We start from the raw sequence: 18460 nt of genomic DNA, 5'->3' as shown, positions 1-18460 counted from the left end.
ATACATAAAAGCTACAGTGTATCCCACTCATTGCTTTATCCTGCATTTTGGTGATGACTATACAGGAACAAAGATATCACCAAGAAATTCAAGCCATACCTCAGGATATGCTTGCTCTGACCTTCTAAAACATGGGACATCATGTTCAGGCCTATCTGCAAGAGAATGGTGGTCAGCACATATTGAGATGCCAGTGTCGAGTAAAGTAGCAAGTGAAACACAATGTAGTACACTACAATGAAGGAATATAACATGAAACGGAAGTGCAGCCAACTCTGTATTATCAATACTAGAGCGCTTTCAGAATAAGAAGGCATATAAGGCGGAGCTAGTTCAGGCCGGTCTATGTCGACTAGCCAGTGCTAGTGAGGCGGTGTTGCCCAGTTAAATCATCGTGAAGCCTCGCTGAAGTGTCGCGTATTTCTTTCTTTCTGACGCGCACAATAGTTATACCCAGGATTGTATTTTAAGCTGTGTCATTCGATAGAGCTTCGAAATCTGAATCTGGTGGTACAAGAACGGAATTCGTACTTCACCTGGTTCGCATGTTATCGATTACACTGGTAATATGCTGTGAAGTCTCTCGCTGTAAACAGAGATAGATTTGATTTCTTTTCAAATTCAGACGTGGACTGTTTTCTGTGTGTACTGAAGAGCCTTTATTGAACAATAATAATTACATACAGTAGCAATGTCTCTTGAAAGGATTCAAGTGGATCTAGTGTTTCGTATGTTACACGCAAAAGGAAAATTCTACACTCACAGGCAAAGGTAGGCTATGGTAGAATTTACACTTTTCATCGTAATATTACACACAGTGTAAGAAGAAATATCGCAAAAAGTATGAGGTAATTGGTTGATATTGTAAAGATCAACACCCTCTTCCCTTTTTCAATTATTAATTATAAGAAAGAGTATTAACAAGCTCCCTTAAGAACAATGGAACTTTTTAAGATGAAACAATAATTAATTACATTTCCAGTGGCACAATGACGTGGGTGGTGAGAGGGTAAGATTTACCCCCAAAAATTTAGAGGTGTAAATAATACAATTTTTACACTCCTAAAATATTAGAAAGCTTTATAGTATAGTTTTTACCTTTTTTTGTGGCCAAAATTTGAAGTTTATAATTTTAATTTTATTTTAATGACATAGAAGAACTTCAAGGTCATTTTACTATAGTAACAAAATTCGAACTATTGCATTGAGGCAATGACACGAAGTTAATGTTCTTTTTGTCTGTTCAAAACATCACAACAATGAATTGGACGGAGTTCTGCAATAAGAGACTAAGCGACAGACACCTGTTTTGAAGATATTGACCATTAAAGTAAATCTGGTTATTTATTAAACATTTTACACAAGAACTATTGTAACAGTCATGTTATTAAAAAAATAGCACAAATAATAATAATAAGAAAAGGCTAACCGATTTTTAATATCAGACGAGCAGTTGACTTTTTATAAGTGCTAGGTTTTGGTTTTTTCTATTTATCGATCGAAGTATTTTATTAATATTAAGCTGTTGTTATGAAGAGGTCTGTCGCTAAATTATTTCAAAATCACAATAAAAAATCGACAAATGGAAGAGAAAGGTAAGAACATACAGTAATATATTTACTGTATATATTCTGTGTAATCTTCACTTTGTTCTTATCAGAAGTGGGCATTTTGTAATTGATTACACGATTACAGTCACAATTACTAAAGCTATTATTTATCAGAAGTGCGAAGGAAGTAAAAATATGAGTTTCAACATAATGTTTTTAATTTATTTTTTTATTGTTTACTATAAACTTTATAAAAATATTATAAATCCCCCCCCCCCCCCATCACAATAATGATGGAAAGAATTGTCATGAAAATTGCATGCGACAAAATTCTTACATCTCCCCACAAACAAATTACGTTGTTGCACCACTGCACATTTCACTTATAAAATATATATTGCCATGCTAGGGTAGAGGAGATTTTATAATTCCAAAATTCAATTTGCATTTTAAGAACTTTGAGTTACGGTGCATCTATTATTATTCTATACAGTGTACACTTTTACTTAATAGGCTATAGAATGTTTACCGTCAATATTTCCAATACGATATTATTGGGTTGCGGTTTTACATTCACTTGTTTACATACTGCATTATACTTTCACTCATAGGCTTATATTGTCATAGACGACAGTGATAAAATATAGAACCCTGGACCTCTAGGTAGGTGTAAACTAGAAATTAAATTAAATTAATTTTAACAGAGACAAAGAAAAGAATCTTAATTTTCAATATGAGTAATAAATTACGTATTTAAAGGTATGCTTACGTTGTTCGATACATAGACCGCCCTTACAAAAGTACGCTTACTATAACGTTCTGTTTCCTCTGGAGAAATGAAGAGTAAATTCATGATTGCTGTGCAAGGAAGTTTGGACATTTGAATGCACTTTCTCGCTTACAGTTTTTCAGGCGAGAATATCCACATGCCAGATAGTGCAATACAACCTTCAATTTTTTAAAATTAAGTCACCGTTTCTCTCGCATTACGAGCAACAAAGTACACTACGTTTTTACATATCTGTCACTTTATTTCGCAAGCTAGTGATTCCAAGATCTACCGATTTTTAAAGAGACTAAATGGTGAAAACTGGTATAAAAATTACTGTAGTAAGAGTATTTAAACATAAGACACAATGATGGAAACACGACGCTCCCTCCGCTAGCGATATTTTCCGTCCTTGTCACACGTATCTGCTGACTCTGTCTTTCACGTCTCACGCAACATGTGCCAACACTGTACAGCAGCGAGCACTGTATTGACTTAGCTCATATGCCTTCTTACTCTGAAACCGCTATACTATAAAAAATCTGTTATTGCTATTTTTACGTAATTTTTTTTTCAAGCAAACATCAATACATCATTAATGTTCATAACATTTCTGAAAATCAACTGATTCATAGTGAATGCCACATTGCAAAATTCTGAACTAGACTCTGCTACATCTCAGTGTTCTTTGCAGGTTGAAAAGTTTCAGCATCATCACTATCTTCTATTTCAGACTTTTCTTCAGCCACTCACGAGTCTGATGAAGTAGCAGCCTCACATATGTCATCTCTGTTTGTCTACCAGCAAAAATAATTTTTTCGTCTACATCCAGCCATTCCTGAAATTAGTCTACAATCGTATCAGATTGAAAATTTCTGTAATTCCCTCTCATTCTCGGATTTGATTTGAAACTTTCCCATTCTTGAAACAATACTTCTGAACAGTAGCCTATTTCCTGACTCATTATCTAATGACCAGGCTATAAAATGCAGGGCATAAGGAACCATGTCTTTTTCTTGCCAGATCATTTGGTCTCAATTGTGCACTCTTCATGTTTTCTAGGATTCTTGTGTTTATCTCACAATGATATTATGCTTTTAGTATTTGAATGATCCTCTGATTGCATGACTGTATTAGTAAAGTTAGCTGATAAGAAAAACACTGATGTGCACAGTTGTCAATCAACATAATAATGCCATGATTCAGTGGATTCTTGCTTTTATCAATTACGGAAAGTAATTCAATGTCATCAGCGATATTTACACAGCACAAGGCTGTCAATCACTCCTTTGAAGATTTTACAACAGTTAGAACTTTCATTTTTTAAAAAATGTGTTCAGACAAACCACAATAATAGGTAATTCTCGTCTACATTGTAAATACAATTCAGAAATAATTTGAAAAATAATTTTGACCACTCCACTTCAATATATTTAGCAGCAGCAATGTGACAATAAGCTGAATGGGCGATATAAATAACATTTTCCCAATATTTTAGTATTTCTGTTTGCGACTTCATTAAAGTGGTATCATTACCCATATAATAACATCATCTGTGACTACAATAAGCAGCATTCACTGTATTAGTGTAATTTGAAGGAAATATCGTGCACAGATAAAGTCAACACGAATCAGATGAATAGCAAGTAGTGGCCAATACTAATGTCAATGAACAAGACAAACAATATTGGGATCCTACATTTAGTGTTTTCCTGATGCATGAGTATTACTGTACTGTCTTTGCTAGGTCCTAGAAGGAGAGAAAAGAAGGAATGATTACCAGTCTCTTTCATAAACATATTTAAATTGTTTTCTTACGTTTTTCTCACTGATATACTTCACATCAGTCAAAAACGAAAAAGTTTTTTAATGACAAACTGTTCCAGGTTTTGCTTAGAATATTCTGACACATACGAGGTTTGACTTCTTCTTAATTGGTGTAACAGTCCACAAGAACCTTAACCTCCTCGACAAACCTCTTCCATCCATCTCTATCCTCCGCACATTATCTTCAATTTCTTACTCCAAACCTTGACAGGTCTCGGTTTACACAATCTCACCATCTGGATCATGGTTTTCCTCTCAATCTGGTGCATCAGGGTAATTATTTGAAATCATGCCAACCCTCCTTGTTGCTTCCAACCATCCTATATGTCCTAACCACCTTAATCTCAGTAGTACGAGGTGTGACTACATTGCTCAAAAAAATTTTGCACAATTTTGATTTTTTAAATCACATTGAAGCTAATAACCTGAGGGGGTAAGAGATGAAAAATATAAACCTTCTGAAACTGAAATAAAGATTTATTGTAGAGGTAAAACAAAACACTGACAAAAAACATGCTCGGACTCTTTGTGGCATGCTGTCCAGAAGGCAATTGAGGTGGTTCTGGTCCAGTCTATCCCATTCTTCGACAGTGGCTCTCCAAAGGTCATCCAGGGTTTGGGGCAGATTCCTACGTTGCCGCATTGTCCTCTTCAGTTGTCCCAGCATGTTCAATAAAATTCATGTCTGGAGACATCTCAGGCCAATTCATTCGATTGATTCCTGCCTCTTGAAGGAAAGTGTTTACAAGATGGAATTGGTGTGCACGCACATCATCATCTTGAAGAACAAAACTGTCTCCAAATTCTTGCCTGTATGACTCAACAATGGGCTGAAGGATCCTACCCCGATACTGCTCAGATGTCAAATGGCGATAAGCAGCATTCAGCATCCATAAATTATACCGGCCCAAAACATTATTGATCCACCTACCTGCTGGAACTGTGGAACTCAGTACCTGAGATGCATAACCATATCTGGCTCTCTCTCCACACTCTTCTCTAACCATTGTCAGGCATCATTCAAATTCTGCACTCATCGCTGAAGAAAATTGCACACCATTGTTCCAGATTCAAATCCAAGCACTCCCTAGCCCATCTGTTTCTGGTGCCACGATGCAGAGGGGTCATTACTGCTGTTCGCAAAAGTCTCCTGGTTGTTTGGGTGTCACAGCCTGTTGCCTGCAGTAAAGGCATGGCATAGCTGTATTGCGTTGTCTTCTCGATTAATATGAGCCGTTATTCGCCTTCAGTTGGTGTTATTGAGTGCGACCACTCTGAGGCAAGTCTTCAACATTTTATGTCACATGATAGCGGCTCCATATCCTAACATCATCACTATGACTTCTACCGATTTAGCTCATGCTGAAACCTTGCTGACAAAGGGCAGAATAGGTTCTCGTGCTACTATATACATTGCTAAACTCGAAATTTGCTTAAAATTACTTTTTCGATGAAAAAGTGACTGGTTCCCATGAGCAGAGCAGAGCAGGAGTGGAGTAGGAGCAGGAGCAGAGCAGAGCCAATTTCAAGTAATGAAGAAAGTTAGTAAGTTGGTACATAAAAGGGGCACGTATGAAGTGATTATGTTAAGACTGTGAGAATTTGATTAGTAAATTAAAAATAACTTATATCAAATATATATGTAGACAATAAACACATAAAAATTGTGTTTATATTTCCTTTTGTAATGTTAGTATATTTTATTGTTACAGTAAATGTTCTACATTTTCAATAAGCTTCTTTTTGTGACAATAAAGAATAAAATTGTATGTATTTTCTTATTGTATGGTCAAAAGTTACCTTGAATTTGAAGGGGAATACAGAGAATTGAATTTAATAGGAAAACATAGTGGTACAAAGTTTCCCCAATTAGCACTGTAACTTTGTGCCACCATTAAATAATGTCAAATTTCACGTATTTAAAATATGATTTTTTATGTTTATTATGTCTCAACCCATAAAATAAATAGTTTTCTGAAATAATTTACTTTTAAACATCAATTTCTATAGACACTATTTTAGGTAAGTATAAAAATAACAGGAGGTGGAACGGAGCGAGTATGAAATGCAAGGTGGATGCTGATAAGCTACTGTCTGCTATTCCCCGCTTCTGACCTGTGCTCTCTCTCCCGCTGCTTATCTGAATCTGCGTAGTTGAGAGCCAGAGTCTGTGCGTGCTGGTTTGATTTGTGTTGTGTTGCGTAATACAGTATAACTTACAAGTATTCTGTATAAAATGTGATAAGAATTTATTTATTTCTGCTTGTTTTAATAATGAGGTACACAGTGAAAGAAAGGGCATTTATTTCTTTCAAGTTTATTAAGAACTCTAAGTGGAGAAGGTCCCAGCGATTATTCTGTAGACAATAATTCCCGAACACACCCATTCCGTCTAAGACAACAATATACAGATTAGTGTATAAATTACAAACAACTGGGTCACTTTTAGATTTAAAAAAAAAGTTGAGAAAAAACGACGTGTTACCGGAAGATAAATTAGATGAAATCAGTGTCTGTTTAGAGACTAGTCCAAGAAAGTCTTTAAAGCGCTTGGTCCAACAGGTTGGCATGTCAAAAATCTTCTGCTCATAATGCCACCAAACTTCTTAAATTGAAACCCTATAAATTTCATGCTGTTCATAGACTAACACAACCAGACTTTGATTTGAGAATTATTGTAGGTGGTTTCAGCAGGCCGTCCATGACGGAACACTCGATTCCTTGTTCATTTTCTATATCGGTGGAGCTTGGTTTCACCTCAGTGGGTATCTTAACAGTCAAAACAGTAGCTTTTGGAGTGCCAAAAACCGTATCAAACATTCCAAACCCCGCTGCATGACACAAAAATCGGAATGAACACCGAATTATCGGGCCATATTTCTTTCAGGGCACAATAAACTCTGAGAGATTTGTACAATTAATATTAACTCCATTTTTTGCCGAACTAACAGGAGACATACGCGTGATCACGTGTACTTTATGCAAGATAGCACAACTGCACATACGGCAGACAATTCAATGATTGAGATCAGTACAGTATTCGATGATCGAACAGTGAGTAGAAATTTGTGGCCCCCCTAGATCCCCTGACATGAATCCGTGTGATTTCTCTGTGGGGAACTCTTAAAGACAAAGTGTATGAAAATTATCATCACACAATAGACGAATTGAAAAACAACATCACTACAGCAATTCGTAACATCTCTCTTCAGGAGTTGCAAGGGTTTTCCAGGAACATATTCAGATGACATGAGGGATGTATAGCAGCGGATGGTAGCCATTTCGAGATCAGGATGTAAATAAAGGTATGTAGGCCTACACCGGGAAAGTATTATGTCTCACGTAAATGCATTTAGTTTCCCATTCCTTTCTGCATATTGCTCTCTATTTCACATCTGAAAAAATCCCAGGGGACTCCATCTTGGAGGTCAGGAGAGTGGATTTCACTAATTAGGCCCTCTGGACTTCAGCGAAATTCACCACAAGGATTAAATATAAGTTCTATTAGGGTTTTTGATCTGATCAGAGACTGGGAAATCCCAATTAGCCTTTGCTCCTCTTGTATTAATATGTAATAATATTATTCTTTAATAAAGTTTCTGTCAGATGCGTTTCCAATTCACTGTGGGCTAAAGCAAGGAGATGCACTATCACCTTTACTTTTTAACTTTACTCCAGAGTATGCCATTAGGAAAGTCCAGGACAACAGAGGGTTTGGAATTGAACGGGTTACATCAGCTGCCTGTCTATGCGGATGACGTGAATATTGTGATGGCAGGCCGAAAATTCTCGGTGCTTCAGGAACTTCGTGCGCATCCAGCAGAAGCGAGCTCTGTGGAGCGCTGAGGGGAGACAAAACGCTGGTCGCTACAGTGTGGCACGACGTAAGGGGAACGGCGGCATGCGGGACTGTGGCAGAGAGGGGGAAGTAAGCAGCTGCAACTGAGGGGCGAAATCCAGAGAAGCCTACAAAGGCGCCATCTTCTCGGCATCTGTAGAAATCGTACTTTCTGGAAACTATGGTTTAGTTATAAATAAGAGACGCAAGTGAGCTGACGGGAGTTAGTTGTTAGTTGAAGTTGCTGTCGTTGCTAGTTTTTGGTCAGCAGCCAGTCAGTGTAGCAGTGAAGCCAGCTTCGAGACCGGAGTTCGACTTGTGTGAGTGTGTCCGCAGCTGTGTGAGTGCAGTGGACCGCAGTTGGGGGACCTGAGTTCGAAGTTCAGTGGATTGTCTCTGAAGGTCTGGGGTTCGAGATACTGTGAACTCGAGTGACTGAGATAGAAGAACTAGCCAAGGCAAACAAACTGTGAATTGACAGTTCTGTGTTGTAAATAGTGCTTTGAGAATATTAGTTAAGATTAGCAGTACATTGTTGTTCTCAATAATCCAAGTAAATTGTCATTGTCATTGTCGTCTGTGGAGTGCAATAATGAATACTGTGTTGCTGTGTGAAGTGGAAATCCCATTGTTGACGGGAGTGTTTACATTCAATTATAGAAAGTGATTATTGTTGTTTTGAATAAAAGTTACATTCTTGTTTGAATTAAAAGTTACAATATGTTAGGAGAAAATCCACAAACGATTAGGGAAAACACGGGAATTTTACTTGAAGCAAGTAAAGAGATAGGTTTGCAAGTAAATCCCGAAAAGATAAAGTATATAATTATGTCTCGTGACGAGAATATTGTACGAAATGGAAATATAAGATAGGAAATTTGTCCTTTGAAGAGGTGGAAAAATTCAAATACCTGGGACCAACAGTAACAAATATAAATGATACTCGGGAGGAAATTAAACACAGAATAAATATGGGAAATGCCTGTTATTATTGGGTTGAGAAGCTTTTATCATCCAGTCTTCTGTCAAAAAATCTGAAAGTTAGAATTTATAATACAGTTATATTACCAGTTGTTCTTTATGGTTGTGAAACTTGGACTCTCACTTTGAGAGAGATTTCTTAATGGAGCGTTGTACGGCCGCTGGAATTGACGAGGTATTTATCAGCTGGTTAGTTTTCTTCAGGATTGCTGCCGTCGGATCCCGTGTCAGCTTCTTATATGTGTTGGGGTCCAGGAGGTCACCAATTTTTCGTTCGTAATCTTTGGTGTTTAAGATTACTGTCGCGTTCCCTTTGTCTGCTGCCAGGATTAGAATGTCTTCTTTCTCGTTAAGGGATTTAATCGCCCTTGACTCATCTCTGGTTAAATTGCTCTTCTAAGGCTGCGCACGTTGCAGAATTCGAGCTGTCTCTCTTCGAATTTCTTCAGCCTTATCCATGCTCACTCCTCTTATCCCGGATTCCACGTTGGCAATGATGTCTTCGAACGGTAACACACGTGGTGTTACTGCGAAGTTCCCGCCCTTGGCCAGTACCGCCATTTCTTCTGGTGTTAGTATCGTGTCGGATAGATTCACTACTGTCCGAGCGGGGTCCAAGGTCACGGGGGCCTTGGTTGTCACGCTGTTCTCATATTTCTTCTTAAGACGATCGGTGATGTGTAGTGATGTGGATGTCATGGTGGCATGTGTCATCCTATCTACATCTGTCCAATCTTCTGTAGTCAGGATGTAGCTCAGCTGTAGGTGTAGTGAATATAAATTCTTGTCGTTCCAGGCCAGTTCACGGCGGGTTTGATGGATTCTGTCCCTCAGCAGGGCCTTCTCCGTCCGGTTGTATATGCGGTGGGATGATGCCGTCCGGAACAGACGTTTTAACCGTAGAAACCTCGGGATGACGCCAGTATCGCGGCAACGTAGAAGATAGGTCAAAGAGCACAAAAGCTGTGCTGACACATGACCCTGATCAACAGGGCCAGGCGGGTAGCCGAGCCACGACACATCCAACGGGAGCTGAGCCATGTATCGACAGCACTCATGGCCAATGGCTACTCAAGGCCGGAGATAAAGAGAGCCATGCGCCCCAGGGTAACACCGTCGATGCGGTCACAGGAACGAGCGACTAAGAAGGGCACGGTCTTCCTACCCTACTTAAGGAATGTGACGGACCGTATCAGCAGGGTGCTGAAGCGTCATGATGTGGAAACGATCTTCCTGCCGACCAAGCAAATCCGGAACATGCTGAGGTCATCCAAGGACAAACGAGATAAGCTGCTGTCCGCCGGAGTTTACAGGATTCCGTGTTCGTGCGGGAAGGTCTACATCGGTACTACACAGCGAAGCGTCAGGACGAGACTGACAGAACATAATAGGAATTGCCGCCTAGGACAGATCGACAAATCGGCAGTGGCAGCACATGCCTATCAAGAGGGCGATCACAACATAAGATTCAAGGACACGGACATCTTGAGCACGACGACGCACTTCTTCCCCCGTCTACATAGAGAAGCGATCGAAATACATAAACATAACAACAACTTTAATCGCAAGGAAGAAGGCGTAAAGCTAAACAAGTGTTGGTACCCGGTCCTAAACAGAACAGATAAGAAGCCACTACAACAAAAGGACGGAACCCAGAACGGGAGCAGCGAACAAAGCGGCGCGGACCGCAGCGACAACAGGCCTCGGCCCGCGAGCCGCACTATAAATACGCCCGCACAACCAGACACAGGATCAGTTGCCTCAGGTACGCCGAGAAGAGTCTTGCGACCTCGGATACCACTCCACTGAAGATGTCTGCCACAGTTGCAGACGAAACGTCTGGTATAAAACCAACTAATAGACCACGGCCTCTCAGCCCGGAAAATGAATCTACATCTGTTGATCCATAAGTTTGTAAAATGAGACTTTACTGAAGCAAAAGCACTGGATAGAGATATCACTTGAAGAGGTCTTGGTTGCAAATATGTTGCCTGTTTTGCAATATTATCGACTTTCTCGTTTCCAGGTATACCACAATGACTAGATATCCATTGAAATGTTATTTCCTTTTGGAGTTATTTTAGTTTACTTAGTTGTTTCTGAATTGGAATAATTCTATGTGCATATAGGTTTGGTACATATTTAATTATATTAAATATAGCCCCCTTGGAGTCGGTAAGTATGCAAATAGATTTTTCAGAAATTTGAGTAACACATTGAAGAACAGCATCAATAGCTAGCAATTCAGTATCAAGACTAGAGGGGGATGAACATGGTATGAAATAACTTTCTTGATATTTTGGAATATAATACCTTGCTCCTAATGTCTCATTAGTAGGATTTAGAGATCCATCTGTATAAATTTGAAGGTGATCCTTATATGTACTGCAGAGTAGTTCCATGGAATCTAACTTAAGAATGTATGGAGGATCACATTTGGAATGATTTCCTGAAATTTGTATGCTATGTTCTGGAATCACCCATTTCCATGGAGGAATTTCGTTCACAACTGGAGTTTTAGCAATGAGTGTGTCTGTGATATAGATTGGTATTTCTTTTTTTTTTTTTTTTTATTTTATAGAAATTACACAGGATATCATCTGACAGTTTAAAGGACATCTGAGATCTGGATGAGGCTTGCAATTTTAAATGCATTTTTAGATCGTTTTGTAATATATAGTGTCTTGTGTTTGAATATTACATTCAATTTCTAGTGCAACAGTTGATGTGGTTTTTGGTACTCCTAGGCATAATCTTAAGGCTGAGTTTTGAAAAACAGAAATTTTTTGTAGATGAGTTGCTGATGCTCCTCCCCATATTTCACATCCATAGGTCAATTTTGATCATATATAAGCATTATAAAACAAACGCATTTTCGTGATATCTGATCCCCATTTCTTATTAGCTATGATCTTCAAGAGATTTAATTGTGGTAGACACTGCAATGGAACATTGGTTAAATGCGTTTTCCATCAAAGTTTTTCATCAAAAATTAATCCTAGGATCTTAGGAGTTGGATTGTACTGAATTTCTTCATTATTCAAATAAATGTGAGGTTTATAGTTTTTTAGGCTATATCTTCCTGTGAAGACAGTACTTCTGTCTCTCAATTATATTAAAACAAATGGTTGTCTTTCTTGATATTAACCCATTATATCCCAGTGTCCTATTTAGAGGACAGTAGATTATTTACTTTTTTAGCAATCACAATATCCTAATTGTGTTAATTGTGTGTGTCATGTTACAAACTGAACTGTTTTGATGTACAAAATAATGTTTTGGACTTGGTTTCTATTACAATTTTATTTTATATTTTTTCTTCATCCTACACAATTGTACTTCATATTATAACCTACCACTGCCAATACCATACGAGATTTTGGTCATGTAATTATTGTTTTGTGAATATATATAGCACATAATTTGGTGTTTCAATCTGATATATAATCGTTATCATCAACAATGCTAGCTGACTTTGACAACAATGGAAATATTGGTGTCCTCTAATTAGGACGCTGGGATGAAGTGTAATACAATGTAACACTCCTCTGCGCATGATGGCATTCCGTTTGTTACGAACATATGACTACCCAGTATTTAGTGATAACAGATATTATTATTATTACTATTCTGTGCAGAGTGGAATCAGAGTGAGTAAGCACTGCTTCCGACGGCCAGTGTACCTTGTGTGATGCTGACTCAGATTCCAAGTTAGACTTCTCATAAAGATGATAAATACTTCACTTCAGCAGTTCGGGATTTTTTAGGAATTTCTGCCTGTGGATGAAATGATTATGAAATACTATTTGCATCATAGTCTGAAACAGTTCAGTCATGGGAAGCCAATCAGATTTGGGTACAATTATGGGCTCTTTGTGGAACCAGTGAGTACTGCTTCAATTTCGACCTATATTGTGGAAAGGATGCTGTGGAAAATGAAAAAGATGATTTGTTGTGATCGAGAGTGATTCTGAATATGCTCGACTGTGTTGAACACTCAACTAATTATACTGTGCTCTTCGATAACTATTTCACAAATCATGATATCCCTATTCATCTTCAAAGTTAGGATACAGAGCAACAGGAACTATAAGAGAGAGCCTTACTGAAGAATGTCCACTACGGAACAGCAAGGAATTGAAGAAGCAAGATTGAGGTACATTTTACTATCAGTATGACTGAAATAGGTCCGGTGACGTGGTCTAAGGCATCCTGCCTAGGACTCGCGTTACGGAAAGCGCGCTGGTTCGAGTCCTCATGGGGGAAGAAATTTTCTCATGAAATTTCGGCTAGTGTATGAGACCGGTGCCCACCCAGCATCGTGATGCACTTGGGGAGCTACGATAAGTAGCGAAATCCAGTTTCACAAACCAGCTATAACGGCTGGGGGGATCATTGTTGTAACACATGATACCTCCATTCTGGTTGGATGATCGTCCACCTTTGCTTTGGCATGTGGACGTGAGGCCAGCAGCCAGCTGGTCGGTCTTGGCCCTTCATGGCTGTAGCGCCATGGATTATTTTAGGATGACCGAAATAGAGAAGTACTTTTCGTCCGGTGAAATAACAAGTATGTCACTATTTCCACAAATTATAACACCATAAATCTCGGAGTACTGAAGACTACAATTCCCACATGGAGGTGTTGATCATCATGATTGGCTAGTAGGAAAATATGTAATTGGTGTCCCAAGAAAGAAGTATTACTGGCCCTTATTTACAACAATGATAGACATGGCATTGGCGAATGCATGGCTCCTATATAGATACGCACATGGTGCAAATGCACTGGATCTTCTACATTTCAGATGTGCAGTGACAATGTCCTATCTCAAACTTGACACAAGCAGGAAACAACTAGGGCGACCATATGCATCACCATCTAAGAGTTGTCCTGATGTCAGGATGGATGGAGTTTGACACATCATTGTCCGAAGAAAGAAAGAGAGAAGATATGCACGAACTGGCTGTGGAGGAAAACCGAAGTAATACTGCATGAAATGTAACGTCACAATATGTATGCAATGTTTTGCATCATTTCATAAAATATGACTGTATCAAGCAAATTTGGTTCCTATGATTACATTAGATCCCAGCGTCCTATTTAGAGGACAGCTATTTTCTCTGAAACTAGGCATCTCAAAATATTATGTATGGTAGGTATGTGTTCTACAGGGCTTTCTTATGCGTTTCCAATAAATAAAACATCAAAATGTAGAAAAAAATAATTTGGGACTTAATGGGTTAAAAGGTATTACATATAATGCATTCTACACACATCAAAATTATCTAAGGGCACAGCATTTTTCATTTAATTCTCAATGAAGAAACATACTACATGATATGCAAGTATTATTATGTATTATTTATGTATAGAAAAACATTCTACATGGTATGAAAGTGTGTAATAATGTTAAAAAACACGCATAACTTGTTCTCAGAATGAAAAGATCAAAGTTTTAAAATCTCAATGGTTTGAAATCTTTACAATACTGCAGTTTTTTTTTTTCAACTTCACACAAAACTTTTGTCATTAATAACGAGTAGCACCATCTCTTGCATTCAGTACTGCTTGACACCTTCTTGGCATTGAAGATATGAGATGAAGAATTTCATCTTGACCAATGTTCTGCCAGTGAATTTGGAGAATGTACAAACAACTGATCAAGAGTCTCAATGTTTTCAGTATCCTCTAGAACTCTTTTTTTTTTAAGGATATCCCACAAATTCTCAATTGGATTAAGATCCGGGGACTGAGCAGGCCATCCTAGAACTTGAATATCGTGTCTTCGCAACCATTGTGCTGTTACTATGCAACATGTGCAGTGTCATTGTAGTGCATTAGAAGGAATTCAGGACCAATTTCTTCAGCAATGGGAAAGACTGCAAGCTGCAATATCTTTTGAATATAATGATTTGCTCCCAGTGTTCCTTCAACTAAAATGAGATCTATCTTCCTGTGTGCCATTATTCCTCCCCATATCATGACAGAACATTGGAATTTATGAACCTCCCGTACATACCTTGGTCTTTCTGCTTGACCTGGTTGTCTCCATATGCATATTCTTCCAGAATCTGGATGTATACTGAAACGTGACTCATCACTAAAGAGAACCTGACCCCATTGACCATCTGTGCAATCTTCGTGTTGCTGACACCACAAAACACGAGATTCTCGATTTCCTCGTCAAATAACTGGACACCTCAGTGGGCGACGACCATTAAAGACCTCTCTCATGCAATCTGTTCCTAATGGTCTGGGTTGATACAATCACATTCCCAACATTCTGCAAATATATTGTGGCAACCCTGCTAGAAACTTCTCATTGCCTCGGGATTCGAGCACGCTTCCGGCAGAAGGGAGGGCGCGCAGGAGGCGCGAGAGACGAGGCGAGCTCCGCGGAGAGCGGCATAAAGAGGAGAGGGGAGACGACGACATGCTGGACCACGGCAGAGAGGGGTTAGGAAAGCAACTGCGACTGAGTGCAGAAATCTGGAGAAGTCTCGAGAAGCGCCATCCTCTCGGAATCTGTAGAAATTTCCTGGGTCGAAGGTTCGCGAAGCGTGGTTAAACTAATAAAAGCGAGCAGCCTTCGAAGAGAGCCGGTTCAGTTTAGAACAGCGAGTCAGTCTTGTCAAGCAGCAGTGGACGAGCAAGGAAGCCGGCCTTCGAGACCTGGGTTTGACTTGAGAACTGCAACTGTGGCAACGACCCAGCGAGTGTGGTGTATCCGGAAGTCTTGAGTTCGAGCGCAGTGGACTGTCCCTGGAAGTCTTGGGTTCGACATACTGTGAATTTGAGTGAATGAGCTAGAAGAACTAGCCAAGGCAACGAATTGTGAACTGAGAACTGACAGTTTTGTTTTGTAAATAGTGCTTTGTGAACATTAGTTGAGATTAGCAGTACATTGTTGTTCTCAATAATCCAAGTGAATTGTCATTGTCGTCTGTGGAGTGCAATAACGAATACTGCATGTATGATTTGAGGCTTTCTTGGCATTGGTTCACTAATATGTATTCGCGGGATATCAGCAGTTGAAAGCTTGGAACATTCCAAAATTTTAACTCGGCTGATATCCCGCGAAAACATATTAGCAAACGAATACTGTGTTGCTGTGTGGAGTGAAATAACCATTGTTGACGGGAGTGTTTAAATTCAGTTATAGAAAGTTATTATTGTTGTGAATAAAAGCAACATTATTGTGATGAATTAAAAGTCACATTTGGTGTTAGAAGCGAGACATTGTCGACATAATGGAGAACCTACAGCAGATCCTGCAAGCCATCACGGAAATGAAAGCAGAAATGAACAAACACATCAGTGAGGTGAAGAACGATATAAGTGAGGTGAAGAACGATATAAGTGAGGTGAAAAACGACATAAGTGAGGTAAAGGCAGACGTGAAAAACGACGTAAGTGAAGTGAAGGCAGATATGAAAAACGACATCAGTGAGGTGAAAACGGAGATTAAAAGTGACGTCGCTATGCAAATCGGTAGCGTTTCGACACATGTAGATGGAATTGTTACCATCGTGAAAGACGAACTTAAGGCCGATTTGGACAAACTAAACCAGAATTTTGCAACTATAAACGAGACAGTGGCCGAACTAAGACAGGACGTACATAATTGCGACGGCAAAATTCGCTCTCGAGCGGCGTCAAGAGCAGACGAGTTGCTAGACAAAAATGCTGAGGAAAACAAGCACATACTCGCGTTGGTGGATCGCCAGGCTAGAGAACAGAAACAGATAATCGCCGAGGAAGTTCAATGGACCGTGCAAAAATCGGCAACAGAATTGAGGACCCCATGTAGTGGCCCTGTGGAACCATCGCCTTCAGCCAGACATTGGAACGTCAAGACGCCGAAGTTCGATGGTACGACATCTTGGTCGATATTCCGACGCCAGTTCGAGGCTATCGCAGAGCATAATGGGTGGACACTGGCAGAGAAAACTACTCAGCTGCTGGCCGCGTTTCAGGGGCAGGCGTCGGAGATTCTTCACAGTGTTCCAGAAGATGGGACAGCTGCTGAGATAATCGCGGCCTTGGAGGGACGTTACGGTGACCATCAACTTGCGGTAGCATTTAGGACCCAACTGAAAACGAGGGTCCAGCAGTCAGGCGAGTCCCTACAAGAATTTGCGATGGCGATGGAACAATTGGCCCATAAGGCCCTCAGGGGCCTACCTCCTAACTTCGTTGCTGGAGAGGCAGCCTACACCTTTGGCAGCAGAGTTCGAGACCCCGAGATCAGACAACAGCTACTCTTGGCCGAGCATCGCACCATCAACGAAGCTCTGGGGGTGGCCCTCAGGATGGAGGTAGCCAACTTGACGGTGAACATCTCGGCATCACACCGGATTAGGAGCGTCGTGGCGGGCGACGTCGAGGAACGTCAACCGAAGTCACCCGAGCGATGGAGATGAGGAGTGCCCACCTGCTGGTCCTGCGGCGAACCTGAACAATTAAGGAGGGACTGTGACCGATCTGGTTACAGACAGGAAAACTAAAAGGGGCCGATGCGAGGAGGGGCACGTCGGCGCCGTCATCACCATCCCCTCGGCTGATCTTGAAGACGGTTAACAGAAGATGCGATGATGGGCTGATTGCTGATGGATGGATAAGAGGCCGCCCATGCAGAGTACTGGTAGACACCGGGGCATTGCTTACTATCACCAGACCGGAAGTCGTGCGTGGCCTACTTGAGAGGACGCCGCTGCCCCGATATGAGCTACATACTGCTTCAGGCAAGAGCCTGCCCATCCAAAAAGAGGTTTTCCTGGATCTGACCTTGGGAAAGAGGAGACTGGAGATGTGGGTGTTCGTCGCCAACATCACTGAAGACGTCATCCTGGGACTCGACGCCATGTGGATCTTCGATGCGACGGTGGACGTCCGGCGCCATATCCTCCGTTTTGTTCAGGATGAAGTGTTAATGAGGGACGTCGAAGACCAACCCATGGCCAGCAGACTCACTTTGCAGAATCATGTGATAATCCCAGCAGGCTGCGAGATGGTGGTGACAGCACGACTGGATGGACAGCCTAAGAGAAATCTGCTCTTCGATTCGCAAACAACTCCGATAGATGGGGTTTACGTGGCCAGATCCCTACTCCCGAACCAGAAGGTGGTACCAGTGAGGGTCCTGAAGACAAGGAGGTGCCTAGTGGAACTGTACTAGGTAGCGACGAGTAGGTAGTGTCTGTGACATCTCTGGGGGATAAGGAGGAGCGTCAGCGACCACGTCGAGAGCTAGACCAATCACTGAAAGAGCTGGGTCGAGAACTGGCGGAGAATTTAAGCAAAGAAGAAAGAAGACAAGTCCACGGTCTCTTGACAGAGTTTCAGAACGTGTTCAGTCTGTCTGAAAATGACTACGGGAGAACGGAGAAAGTTCAGCACCGCATGACACCGGAAATGCTCCCCCGATCAGAGAACCTCCTCGACGTGTCCCTCTAGCTAAAGAGGTAGATTGACAACCAATTGGAGGGCAT

General features: G+C 40.5%; 1 protein-coding gene across 1 annotated transcript in view; it reads right to left on the bottom strand.

Annotated features, from left to right (window-relative positions):
- The window catches only part of LOC138705013 (uro-adherence factor A-like), a 134266-nt gene that overhangs the window by 90955 nt on the left and 24851 nt on the right, over positions 1–18460 (bottom strand). The window lies entirely within an intron of this gene.

Source organism: Periplaneta americana, chromosome 8, assembly GCF_040183065.1.
Source record: "Periplaneta americana isolate PAMFEO1 chromosome 8, P.americana_PAMFEO1_priV1, whole genome shotgun sequence".
Classification (NCBI taxonomy): domain Eukaryota; kingdom Metazoa; phylum Arthropoda; class Insecta; order Blattodea; family Blattidae; genus Periplaneta; species Periplaneta americana.
The sequence above is the reverse complement of the archived record's forward strand: the minus strand, read 5'-3'. Positions and strand labels throughout refer to the sequence as shown.